Here is a 12,007-nt window from a genome sequence, read left to right as displayed (position 1 = left end):
ATGGAGACCCAACTAAATTTAAAGGTAATAGAGTGATGATTGGAGGTTTTGGGGGACAAACCATTCCGGTCACCCAAACCTGGGTAAAACTGGGGGTCGGGCGTCTTCCACCACGGGAGTACAAGGTATCCATTGCCCCAATTCCAGAGTATATATTAGGAATTGATATCCTGTGGGGTCTGGCTCTCCATACAACAGTGGGAGAGTTCCGATTGCGGCAGAGATGCATTAGTATCCGGGCAATCCAGACAATATTGAGAGGCCATGCAAAACATGAGCCTATTTGTTTGCCGAAGCCACGCCGGATTACTAATGTGAAACAGTACAGACTCCCGGGTGGGCAGGATGAAATAACAAAGACGGTGCAGGAATTAGAAAGAGTGGGTATTATAAGGCCTGCACATAGCCCATATAACTCCCCAATATGGCCAGTGCGAAAACCGGATGGAACATGGAGGATGACAGTAGACTATAGGGAATTAAATAAGGTCACGCCACCTGTTCATGCGGCTGTACCCAATATTGCCTCCCTAATGGACACACTAAGCAGGGAAATCAAAACATATCACTGTGTCTTGGATTTGGCGAATGCATTCTTCAGTATTCCAATCAGTGAAGAATCGCAAGATCAGTTTGCATTTACATGGGAAGGGAGGCAATGGACTTTCCAGGTCCTACCCCAAGGGTACGTACATTCGCCCACTTTTTGTCATAATTTAGTGGCACGTGATCTGGCTAAGTGGGAAAAGCCAAATAATGTCAATTTATATCATTATATTGATGACCTCCTGTTAACATCCGATTCGTTAGAGGCGGTGAGACAAGCAGCAGATTTGTTGATAGCTTACCTGCAGAAAAGAGGGTGGGCTATAAACCCACAGAAGGTGCAAGGTCCGGGGCTATCTGTAAAATTCCTGGGAGTAATTTGGTCCGGGAAAACCAAAGTACTACCCAGTGCGGTAGTAGATAAAGTCCAAGCGTTTCCAGTCCCTACAACATCAAAACAATTGCAAGAATGTTTGGGTATATTGGGGTATTGGCGCTCCTTTATACCTCATTTAGCTCAGCTATTAAGGCCATTATACAAGCTTACAAAGAAGGGTCAATCATGGAATTGGGGAAAGATAGAACAGGATGCTTTCCAACAGGCAAAACTGGCAGTTAAACAAGCTCAGGCGTTGGGTATATTTGATCCGACCCTCCCAGCTGAACTAGATGTTCATGTTACTCAAGATGGTTTTGGCTGGGGCCTGTGGCAACGCCAGAGTTCTGTTCGAACCCCCATTGGATTCTGGTCTCAGGTTTGGCACGGAGCAGAAGAACGATATAGCATGATTGAGAAACAGTTATTGGCTGCCTATTCGGCATTACAAGCAGTAGAGCCGATAACGCAAACAGCAGAGGTCATAGTTAAGACTTCATTACCAATCCAGGGGTGGGTGAGAGATTTGACTCACCTTCCTAAGACGGGGGTGGCCCAAGCACAAACGGTGGCACGATGGGTCGCCTATCTAAGCCAGAGAAGCAGTCTGTCTTCATCTCCACTTAAAGAAGAACTACAGAAGATCCTAGGCCCAGTGACGTATCACAGTGATACATCAAAAGAACCGATGGTTGCTCCACCAGAGAAGAGTCCCGTTCAGGAAGGAAGATATCCTATTCCTGAAGATGCCTGGTATACGGATGGGTCCAGCAGAGGCAACCCGAGCAAGTGGCGAGCAATAGCATACCATCCCTCTACTGAGACCATCTGGTTTGATGAGGGGGATGGTCAAAGCAGCCAATGGGCAGAATTGCGAGCTGTGTGGATGGTTATAACTAAAGAACCTGGTGACGGCGTCCTGAACATCTGTACAGATAGTTGGGCTGTGTACCGGGGGCTCACTCTGTGGATTACGCAATGGGCTACCCAGGAATGGACTATCCACGCCCGACCGATTTGGGGTAAAGACATGTGGGTAGACATTTGGAATACGGTCAAACACAGGACAGTATGTGTCTACCATGTCTCTGGTCATCAACCCTTGCAGTCACCAGGAAATGATGAAGCTGACACACTGGCCCGAATCCGATGGATTGAGAATTCACAATCTGAAAATATTGCCCGTTGGTTACATCAGAAGCTACGGCATGCTGGACAGAAGATAATGTGGGCAGCTGCTAAAGCATGGGGGCTGCCTGTACAACTATCTGATATCGTTCAAGCATGTCAGGATTGCGATGCTTGCTCAAAGATGAGACCGAGACCGTTGCCTGAAACAACATCCCACATTGCTAGAGGATATAGTCCTCTTCAGAGATGGCAGGTCGACTACATTGGGCCCCTCCCTCGGTCTGAGGGGGCGAGATATGCCCTGACCTGCGTTGACACTGTAAGTGGACTGCTGCAAGCCTATCCTGTACCAAAGGCAAATCAAGCATACACAATTAAGGCACTTACTAAACTGATGTCTGCATACAGGACACCTCAAGTTATCGAGAGTGACCAAGGGACTCACTTCACTGGAGCGATGATACAGCGCTGGGCAGAAGAAAACAACATTGAATGGCGATTCCACCTGCCATATAACCCAAGAGGGGCAGGCCTTATTGAACGTTATAATGGTATCCTTAAGGCTGCCCTGAAAACAGACTCTCAGTCCCTGCAGGGGTGGACAAAAAGATTATATGAAACCGTGCGGGACCTGAATGAAAGACCTCGGGATGGCAGACCCAGTGCCCTGAAAATGTTACAAACTATATGGGCCTCCCCTCTTAGGATCCAAATTACAGGCACCGATAATAAGGTAAAACCGCAGGTTGGTACTGAAAATAATCTTCTGCTCCCTGCCCCTGAGAATTTAGAACCGGGAATCCATAAGATAAATTGGCCTTGGAAGGTGCAGGTAGGACCCAAATGGTGTGGCCTACTTGCACCTTGGGGGAGATTATTGGAGGTGGGAGGTTCAGTCACCCCCTCGGTGATAGGTACATGGCCTACTGACATCGTGGTCAATACTCCGGCCTTTATTGCTAAAGGAACACCTATTATGTCCCTATGGCAGATCAAGACTCCTCCTCTGGTGCCAGATATAGTTATACAGCCACAGATATCTGGCCAGAGGGTATGGTATCGGAGGCCGGGACATAATCCAGTACAAGCAGAAGTATTGACCCAAGATAAGAATACGGCCTGTATCTTGCCCTGGAGGGCGGATCTTCCCCTCCTAGTACCCTTGAAACATCTATATTACTCCCCTTAAGATTGATTCTAAGCCTCTAGGACCATTACTCTGGACTGATGAAACGCAGACGGACCTGCACTTCAAGATGATTTGTCTCCGGTAACATCTATCAAGCACTGGCCCATGGAAGATCATAAACACCCATCCAATCATCATCATTTGAATAATATCAACATCTAATGCGACGGGAGATTGTATCAGCGTCGTGATTGGGTCTCTGTAATAAGGGGAACTCACCTAATCATTGGTTCACGTTGTGAAGGGGTGGAGTGTATGGGAGATCACAATGTGAACCACTGATTGATCAGCTGAGGCAAGTGTGGGGTCAGCTGTGGGAGCACAGGTGAAAGTTATGTAGCTGTGCTCCCTGGAGGGGTGGAGTTCGACTCCACCTCCTCTGAGACCTCATTTAAGGGCTGACCCTCACTGAGGCAGCATCTCTTGGAGATCGCTCACCAGGGAGGATCGCCTCAGCTCTGGTGAGTTCCCTTTTCCTTATATCTTCTGTATTTCTACCATTTTGCTTGTAATTGCTATCCTTGTTAATACCAGCATAGTTATTGCCAATACAGTCTGGATGGAATGAAGGGCATGAAATACTGATGTGCTCATCAAACGCTGCTTGTTAGCTTAGAGACAAGGTGTTGAATTGGTTTGTTCATGTATTGCAAACAGGTTACTTAGCTGCCTTCATTTTAGCTTCAGAAGAACATGTGCAGAATACAGAACTGATTAGAAGAAATAAGAACTGTCTGCATAGAACTTACTCTTTCCTTACACAGGAGAATCAAGCACACGTTTGTATGTGAGTACCTCCAGAGGTGAAACTTGATCCCCCAGATGTAATGAGCAGAGACATTACAATCAGTTCTAACTGTATCTTAATGCTGTGCTGAATAAGCCTGAGTCAGGATGTAAACCACTTTCTCTTTTTTTCTTCAGATGAAGCCATTAATTTTGTCAGCAAGTCCAAAACGACTCCAGAAATATCAGTCAGTCCTTCTGAAGACCTGGAGCTGGTGTGTGAGGTGTCAGCTGCAAGCGGAGCTGTCGTATAGAAGAAAGATCAAATAGAGGTGAAGCAGGACCAGAGGACAACCATCATCTCCCAGGGGACGCACCGCAAGCTCATGGTCAAAAATGTGACCCTGAAAGACCAAGGGAGCTACAGCTGTGAAACAAAAGATGACAAAGCAACATTCCAAGTGAAAGTCAGAGGTGAGAAAATGCTTGGAATCCCAGAGATAAAGGAACACTTCATTTTGTGTGTCTTGCATTTGGAGGATCAACTTACAGCCTCTCTGGTGCAAAACATTTTGGCTATAGGACTTTCTTTGTCATCTAGTGTCATAGCAACACTTTTCTACATGTGCTTTTCCATCCAGGAATGAATTACTGCAACAAACAATAGGCAAGGAGGGTAACTTGTGCAGCTCTTGTAGTCAGCTGGTGTCTGCAGGGTTACAGTGCAAGAGCACACCAGGCATGCAAGGAGTGAGAAAAGGGGAGGTGTTTGATGAGATCTGGTTACAAAATTTGAATGACACAATGAGGTGGAAAATGCCACTAATCAGACTCATAAATGGCCTGGGTTGCAAAGGCCCACAGTGCTCATCCAGTTCCAACCCCCTTCTTCCTATGTGCAGGGTTGCCAAGCAGCAGCCCAGGCTGCCCAGAACCACATCCAGCCTGGCCTTGAATGCCTGCAGGGATGGAGCATCCACAGTCTCCTTGGGCAACCTGTTCTAGAGGGCCATTCCCTTCTGATTTACTGGAAATGTAGAGAGACATCAGAAGAAACAAAGAGAAGGGAGGAGGTTCAGCAGTGCATGCAGGTGTTCTAAATCTCATGTCCAAATCTGCTATCAGACTGCGAAATGTTTAGATTTATGATATGATATGAAATGATATGCCTATTCATTTCCCAAGGCAAAATAGAGGGGAAAGTATTTTCCTGTCTTAATGAGGCATCATGATGGTCCCTGTGAAGGGCAAGTATAATGAAAATGGGGAACTGGAGTAAGCTCTGCAGCAGACTACAGCAAAATGGTGTGACTGTTGTGATGTCCCTGCAGAGAAAGAAGACGTGTTTACAAACAAGGACAAGGTACAAAAGGAGGTGAAGGCTGCACTGACTCAAAATGCCACGCTGAGCTGCGAGGTGGCCCAGGAGAAGATGGAGGTGAAGTGGTACAAGGAGGGGAAACTGATCACCTCGAGCAAGAAGTTCAAGGTGGAGTCAGAGGGCAAACAGTGTCGGCTGGTGGTGATCCAGGTAGAGAAGAAAGATGCAGGGGAGTACAGCTGCGAGGCTGCTGGCCAGAAACTCACCTTCAAGATTCATGTCACAGGTGAGAGAGAACACATTTTGGCCTTTCATTCTAGAATGTTTTAGAAAACGGTCATTAGTTTGTAAGTTTTCCCTGCTATGCTTAAAATTTTTGGAGCTGAACTTTGGGGTGGTTAATTTCTGATGAGGAAATTGAACAAATTATTCTAAATACAGTTGTGAGGCAGCTCCATCTTTTAAAATCTTCAGGAATTTCCTTTTGCTGTGGGAATGAGGCCACAGACAAGAAAGTTCTGATTGCACTTCTCCATTCCCACGTGCCTGTACCACTAGAACAACTCTGCAATGCAGCTGCGTCTCAGGAAGTTTCAGAACAGGGGCTTTGTGTCAAGCACTAGGGGGTGTGCTCTATGTAACATGTTTTTGTCTTGGAAGGGCTCATTTAGCATGGGAGAGAATACTACAGGAATGTTTTGTATAAGTTGATGTTTTGAAGACATAAGTAAATGGCAGCTAGGGGACGAAAGAGTCATGAGAGTCATACAAGAAGCATCACAGAATGCCTTTTGTTGGAAGGGACCTGGAGGATCATCCAGTTCCAATCTCTGTCCTGGAAAGGAACACATTCTTTGAGACTAGGTTGCTCTAACACCCATCCAGCCTAGACTTGAATGTTTTCAGGGATGGGGCATCCATAAATTGGACAACTTCTCTCCACATCATTCTCTTGGGGCATCAGACTGGGAGAACTGATTCATTTTTCTGACTCCTTCCCCAAAGCCTGCTCTTCTTTCAAGAGGCCAAACTAATGTATCTCTCTCTTTTCAGAGCCAGAATTTGTATTTACAAACAAGGAGAAGGTACAGAAGGTGGTGAAGGCTGCAACAACAGAAAAATGCCACGCTGAGCTGCGAGGTGGCCCAGGAGAAGATGGAGGTTGTCATCAATTTATAAGCAATGAGCCAATAATGTTCCAATTATAAACTTTTATTAATTGTAGCGGGTAAAACTAAAAGGCAATTCAGCGCTGGGCGACAGGGGGATTATTGTTCCTCCAACTGCCGCGCCGTCCCGTCCCTTGCAACTTCTTTTGTATTGTCCATCCCGAGCGTATTGTCCTTTAATTGGTCGGTTGTGATCGTGCGACTTGGTGTGTCGTTCCTTGGTTGGTCCTTCCGTGGAACTTTGTATCCATCGGGGCGCGCTTTGCCTGTAACTACGCAGAGTACACAATCTACCCATAAAATTAGAGTGTTCTGCAACCTTTGTGGCCTCCATATTCCACCATTATATCCCGGTCCTAATGAACAAGCACTCCACCACAATGCTACCACATCCCGGTCTTAATGAGCAAACATTTTATCACAGAGGTCAAGTGATAAAAGGAGGGGAAACTGATCACCTCGAGCAAGAAGTTCAAGGTAGAGTCAGTGGGCAAACAGCGTCGGCTGGTGGTGAGCCAGGTGGAGAAGAAAGATGCAGGGGAGTACAGCTGCGAGGCTGCTGGCCAGAAACTCACCTTCAAGATTCATGTCACAGGTAAGACAGGTGTTGTATGAAATACAGCAGAGAACAGTAAAGTAAAATCTAGTTTCTATTATACTGCACCTGGATCACTGTAGTCTGTGCTGAGGTTTTTTCCCTAGACTTGATTGCCTGGGTTTGTAGAAAGTATTTGGTTTCAGTATGACACAAAGACCTGTTTCAGTCTGTCTGTAGAGCAATAATTAGTAATATATGTACAGTGGAAGCAATATTCAAGATATTATTCAAATCTCTCCTGTGCCTGAGATCCCAAACTGTAATTCTTGTTCACCTAAACATTTGACTAAGATAAGTATGTGCAGTGAGGCTGGAGTGCATGTTCTACGTGCAGCCTTTCATGGCAGGAGAAGCAGGAACTTCTCCTAGTAGTACACTGCCTTTTTACTATGCCTTTATGTTGGAGGCTGCATCTGGATAGGTGAGTCTGCTACTCACAGTAAGAGACCTGGTAGAGCTGACTATTGCCAGAGCTCAAAGTAAGATAGATATCTGCAAATCACACACAAAGAAGAAAGGACTGCGTTGGTGAGCATATTTCCTTTGTGCCTTTGACAGTCACAGTTGTGGCAATGGTAGAGGCCATGAGGAGTCTGTTCAGGAAGCCAGGAGTACTGTTCTGGGTCATGAAAAGGCAGCCAGTGGTTTGACTATCACATGTTTATGTGTTTTGATGTTTCACAGTGGGTCTTAAGTAAAAGGAACTCAGGTTTTGGTTGCCTGCAGGACAGATGTTCTTTTGGGTTCAATATGTTTGCATAGTGACTTGCAACCATGGGACTGGTGTTCAAGGACCCTCTTGGTTCCTTCAGTTCCTAGGTTCTTTCTTGCCTAGATTTGACACTTTGTTTCAACAGAAGAGCTGATATTCTCTAGTGAAGGCTATTAGTTTGGGCACAAGTGGTAACCTAAACCTGTTCCAACCTGTACATACAAACCTGCAAGTTGGTCTCATTTCGGTCCCTCAGTCAATACTTTTTCTTTTCTTCCCTCAGAGCCAAAACCTGTGTTTATAAACCAGGAGCAGGTGCAGAAAGAGGTGCGTGCTGCCCTGGCAGCAAGTGCCTCCCTCAGCTGTGAAGTAGCACAGGATCCAACCGAAGTAAAATGGTACAAGGATGGAAGACTGCTTGCCTCCTCCAGAAAGTTCAGAATGGAATCTGTGGGCAAAACACGGCGTCTGGTTGTGGAGCAGCTGGAGAAGAAAGATGCTGGAGAATACATCTGCGAGGCTGCTGGCCAGAAGATGACCTTCAAGTTGGAAAGAACTGGTGAGCATTCGCTTTGGGAGCACTAAGCAGCTTTTTATGTGGCTTAGAGGAAGACTGGCTGTCTTCTACCCTGTGTGTCATCAATTTATAAGCAATGAGCCGATAATGTTCCAATTAGAAACTTTTATTAATTGTAGCGGGTAAAACAAAAAGGCAATTCAGCGCTGGGCGACAGGGGAATCCTCGTTCCTCCAACTGCCGCACCTTCCCGTCCCTTGCAACTTCTTTTGTAAGGTCCATCCCGAGTGTATTGTCCTTTAATTGGTCGGTCGTGATCGTGCCACTTGGTGTGTCATTCCTTGGTTGGTCCTTCTGTGAAACTTTGTATCCATCGGGGCGCGCTTTGCCTGTAACTATGCAGAGTACACAATCTACCCATAAAATTAGAGTGCTCTGCAACCCTTGTGGCCTCCATATTCCACCATCACATCCCGGTCCTAATGAACAAGCACTCCACCACAATGCTACCACATCCCGGTCTTAATGAGCAAACATTTTATCACAGTCCCCCCTTTTCTTTTATTGTACTATTTTGTTTTGCTCATTAAACCGTTTTAGTTCTTGTCGACTCCTGGGCTCTTTTTCTTTGTTCTAACTGTTTTCTTAGTTCAGGCATTGTATCTATTGCTACCCCCGTTTGATCAACGTAGGTGCAACATTGTTCTTTAAGAGCCACACATAGTCCCCCTTGCTGCAATAGGAGAAGATCCAACCCCCTTCTATTTTGTAACACTATTTCTGATGGGACCACTTAAATGGCTCATGTGTCTGTACCTCTGTACCCCAACCCTCATTAATGAGACTTAATATTATTATCAATTGAGCTAGTTTTAGATAGGCAGTTTTCCCACTGCAGTAGTGAGTCTTTAATTGTTCGGGGGAGTTATTTCCAGTCTTGGGGTATCTTCTGGATTCTAAATCTTTGGATTCATTCATAATGGAGCAGACCCCTCCACATGTTTTATCTCCTCTGCCTCGCCCATCGACTCGGTTGCCTCGAGCCATGGGGTGTATAATCTTCTCGGCAGCAAGAGTATTCTTCAGGAGGGGCTGGTTTTGCTTCCCTTTTAAGTGGGTCTTTGGGGTACTGCACCCTATTCTTTTTCCCACTGGTTATACACTTAAGTGATGCTGGTAAGGATCTAAATTCACCCCCAGGTTTACCCCCTTCTATTAAAATTTCCACGGCCACTCTGAAGGCTAATAACCAATTTGTGTATCCCTGTTTCCGCAGTGGGTCCACTACCTTTCTAAAACATATCCCAACAGTTGCATTCACAATAGTCAAAATATTCCCTTCTACATTAAATTCTATACTGATACGTTTATACAATCATTGTTAATTCATGTTCTCATTTTCCTTGACGGAGGGTTTCGTGACAGTTTTACTTTCAAATCACCCGCTGGACTAGTGACTCTCCATTCGTGATTTTGTACTGGACCCTTAACACGACTAGCATGTGTCCATCCTTTTTCAGCAGTTCTGATGGCAGTATTGGTAGTCAATAACACCAGATAGGGACCTTCCCAGCGAGGCTGCAGTGTGGTTTCTCTCCAGGTCTTTATCAGAACCCAATCTCCAGGCTTTATTCGATGGAGGGTAATGTCCAGAGGGGGTCTTTGAGTCAATTGTCCCTTTTTCCACAATTCCTGTTTATACTTCATTAATTCCGTGATATAAGCTTGAATGTTCTGATCTACCACCCCCGGGTGATCTTTAGGGGTTCCTGCATCATATGGCATTCCGTATAACATTTCGAAGGGAGATATTCCTATGTCAGCCCGGGGCTGGGCCCTAAGGTTTAAGAGGGCAAGGGGAATGCATTTTATCCATGAGAGCTTAGTTTCTAGTGTTAATTTGGCCAATTGCTTTTTTAGTTCCCCATTCATTCTCTCTACTCGCCCTGAACTCTGTGGGTGCCAGGGAGTATGTTCTTCCCATTTTATTCCCAAGGCTTCAGCTATATTTCTAGTGATTCTTGATGTAAAGTGTGGTCCTTGATCTGAATCTATTACTTCTGTTACCCCATACCTAGGGATGATTTGCTCGAGTAATATTTTTGTTACTACCTGAGCTGTTGCTTTAGTTGTGGGGAATGCCTCTACATAATGTGTGAGGTGGTCTATTATGACTAATACATATTTATATCTTCCTACTTTAGGAAATTCGGTAAAGTCAATTTGGACTCTAGAAAATGGCCTAGTGGCCAAGGGTCTTCCCCCCATAGGCAGTTTTCTTTGTACGGCTCTGTTTATCTTTAAGCACGTAATACATCCTTGAGTAATATGTCTAGCTAAATTATGTAGGCCTATACACATGTACTTAGTGGCAAAATGATCTATTAAAGCTTGGCTTCCCCAGTGGGTCCGTTCGTGCAACTGGGTCAGCACCTGAGATGCTATTGACTTAGGCAGTACCTCTCTCCCGTCAGCTAGATACCACCTCCCTTCTGTGTTTTTAGTTATTCCCATTTGATTCAGTTTTTGTTCTTCCTTCGGTGTAAACGAAGGGGCCTCATCATGTGTCAATTCTTCCTGCCTCTCCTGCCTCAGGACCAATTCCCTGAGGGCAGCTTGCTTAGCTTCTAGGTCTGCTGCATTATTTCCTCTAGTCTTGTAATCGGTCCCCTGTTGGTGTCCTCTAAGGTGTACCACCGCTATCTTCTTTGGTTTTCGTAGGGCCACTAAGAGTTGCTTTATTAATTCTTGATGTATTAAGTCCTTTCCTTGGGAATTTATCAATCCCCTTTCTTCCCAAATCTTCCCAAAGGTATGTATTACCCCATAACTATATTTGGAATCGGTATAGATAGTGCCCTCTTTTCCCTGTAATCTTTTTAGTGCCTGTAAAACAGCATACAGCTCGCAAGCTTGAGCTGACCAAGTGTTACTCAAGGGTCCTGATTCCAATACCCGGAGGGTCTTTCCATCTACTATTGCATAACCTGATCTTCTCTTTCCCTCCACTACTCTAGAGGATCCATCCACAAATAATTTTTCCCCTTCTCTTAATTCTTCTTCTTCTAAATCTGGTCTGATTTTTGTTTGTTCTTCTATCGTATGTAAACAGTTATGAATGAGTCCCACATTTTCGGGTTTTCCATATAAGAATTCTGCAGGATTCTGGAGACTTGTGGTCTCCAGGGTTAAGTTAGGGGCTTCCAGTAAGATACCCTCATACTTTAGAAGACGAGAATCAGATATCCATTTTTCAGCTTTTTGTTGGAGCACATTTCTAATATTGTGGGGAGATAGTACCTTTATATTGCTGTTAAAGGTAATTTTCCTGGCTTCTTCTACCAATAACGCACACCCAACAATTGCTTGTAAGCATGTGGGCCATCCTCGGCTCACAGGGTCTAATAATTTTGACAAATATCCAACGGGTTTCTTCTTCCCTGCCCAATCCTGTGTTAAAACCCCATACGCTGTACCACTGTCTATGTTAACGAATAAATAAAAGGGTCTTTTTAAGTCAGGCAGGCTCAAGACAGGGGCATTGATGAGATCCTCCTTCAGCTTTTGTAGATTCTCTTCATCTTGTCTATCCCACTTTATTAATCCATCGGTACTGAGCTTTTGATATAGAAACTTTACTTTACTGCTATAATTTTCAATCCATTGTCTACAATATCCCACTAATCCCAGCAATTGTCTTATTTGTCTCTTATTGTTTGGCG

General features: G+C 45.0%; 1 long non-coding RNA gene across 1 annotated transcript; it reads right to left on the bottom strand.

Annotated features, from left to right (window-relative positions):
* Positions 1–8,430: 8,430 nt before the first annotated feature.
* LOC116652546 (uncharacterized) lies at positions 8,431–11,668 on the bottom strand. The gene is made up of 2 exons (XR_014934946.1): positions 10,651–11,668; positions 8,431–10,527 (listed from the first exon to the last, which is right to left on the bottom strand). It is a non-coding gene; the product is annotated as an uncharacterized LOC116652546 (long non-coding RNA).
* Between the last annotated feature and the right edge of the window lie 339 nt (positions 11,669–12,007).

This window comes from Coturnix japonica, chromosome 16, assembly GCF_054131305.1.
Source record: "Coturnix japonica strain WE chromosome 16, WE-NBRP24, whole genome shotgun sequence".
In the NCBI taxonomy this organism is placed as follows: domain Eukaryota; kingdom Metazoa; phylum Chordata; class Aves; order Galliformes; family Phasianidae; genus Coturnix; species Coturnix japonica.
The sequence above is the reverse complement of the archived record's forward strand: the minus strand, read 5'-3'. Positions and strand labels throughout refer to the sequence as shown.